Below are 2,097 nucleotides of genomic sequence, written 5' to 3'. Positions count from 1 at the left end.
GATCATCATGCCACTTGAGAATTGTTTTTTGATCAGCATGATGTTGTAAATTATAGTAATGTTTATTTTTATTTTTCTCTCCTTCATTGCTAAGGGACTAGCAATATGTCGGTTGGGGGGAGTGATTACTACTCAAAAAGGGCTATTTGATAGCTTGTAATTAACTCTTTTAAACACTTTTGAGTAGTAATTATCGCCCTTTAACCCAATTAACATATTAAGGACCTTTGCAATCACTTCTAATCACTTTGTGTAAGTTTTGGTGTTTTTGTTAGTAATTTGATCACCAAAGCAATCCAAGATGGAGGAGAGATATTTGGAATCCATGGTAAAGCAATGGAAAGCTCAAGAACATGAAGAATCAGAGCTTTGAAGCCTTAAATTCCTTTGCCATAACCAATCCGGAATGCAAGGAGGAGAAGTAAAGAGAGAATCTACCTTGAAGCATTCTTGATGACAGTCATTTCAGCCACTTTTGGAGTACTTCCTGAAATCCAATTTATGCATGCTTTATGTCGTTTCGAAGATCGGGAAGTCAACAATCCAATGCTTCAAACGGTTCACAAATCAGAGTTGAAATGAAGAAGTTAGAGCCAATAGAAGCAGATCACTCCAAGCTGAAGGCCAATTTCGCAGGGCTGCGAAATCAGCCTTTGGCTGCGAAATCAGCCTTCGGCTGCGAAATGATTTCGCAGCCATCTTGTTCGTCTGCGAAATTTCGCAGCCATTTTGTGCGCCTGCGAAATTCTCCTGAGTGCTTCCAGATATTTGCGACCAACGTTTTTTGATATTTTGCTTAAGATATTTGTTGTCTAAATCCCAATTCTCTCCTTGTAATCCACCAATTAGATGTTTCCTTAGTTGTTAAGCAAGGATACAGGGGTAAACAACCTGTTATATATTGTTTTGTAATTTTCATTTTATGGCGGTCGGGGAACTTTCCCCAGGAGACCAACTTATGTAAATTTTACACTTAGCTAAATAGAGAGTATCTTTTGCTTTCTTTTTCTCTCTACTATTCTCTATTTTCTTAGTAGCCAAACATCCTTGGTGGATGAAATCCCCAAGGATGAGAGGCTAAAACCTTTTAGTTTTCTTGAAGTAATGGATGCCATGTGAAGCTCCCGTGTCAGGATGGAGATTTCCAAGCCATGAATGTAAGTAGCTGAGCGTCATAAATGTTTTCATTCAAAGTAAAGCTTTTAATCCCTCTGACTTGCTTTGAATGGCCAATACTTGATAACCTTTTGGTCTCAGTGGATTCTTATTGTTAGATCCACTGACGTTCATTAGTTATCTCCTACGAGCCATTGTATTGCAAGTCGAGGAGGTGACCTATTTCATTAAAAGAGCATTTATGAGGTTCAACTACCCTTTTTGTAAGTTTTCAAGGACTAAAACTCAGTTGTTAAACACATACCGGTTCGGGAAGTAAGCATCACCTTAGTTGCTTCCCCAACTCGAGGTGAAAAGTTCCAAAATCTCCATTTTTACACGGTGAGTTAAGCATGGCTATCCAAAGCTTTGAGAAACTTCTTTTTCCATCTTTTAACCTATTTGCATGTTAGTTTAGTTTACAACACCTTCATATTTTTATGTTTTCATCTTAACCTAATTTTTATTAAGAAAAGTTCACTCCATCCTTCGAACTTCATCAGTTAAAGTAAAAACCCTTCCCAGTGTTCGATCCTAGAGCCACTATGCTATAGTAGCTTTGCTACTTTAGTGTAAGGACGTTAGGTATAAATTTTGTTGATACCCTTACATGCCAAGCTACCAAGAGTCGGGTTATCAGTAATCCAAGGTTAAAGATCACCTTGAATGGCAAGTGCTAGGTGAGAGGTATGAGTCATTGCAAGGTGCATCAGTGAGAGGGATTTAGTGTTTGAACCCATTAATGGGAAGCATCTATACAACACCGGTTGGAGAAGGAACTATATGTTAATTCTCTAATGCGAGGAAAAGAAACAAGTGACCGGAACTCCCTTTTTTTATGAGGAACCTGAGCTTAGTGATCTAAACTCCAAGAAACATTTTTCTTTGTAAGTAAAATCAGTTACTATTTTTGGTTAGTTTAAATCTAAACCTTTTTCATTC

This window comes from Vitis vinifera, chromosome 14 (assembly GCF_030704535.1).
Source record: "Vitis vinifera cultivar Pinot Noir 40024 chromosome 14, ASM3070453v1".
In the NCBI taxonomy this organism is placed as follows: domain Eukaryota; kingdom Viridiplantae; phylum Streptophyta; class Magnoliopsida; order Vitales; family Vitaceae; genus Vitis; species Vitis vinifera.
This window is presented reverse-complemented; position numbering follows the sequence as displayed.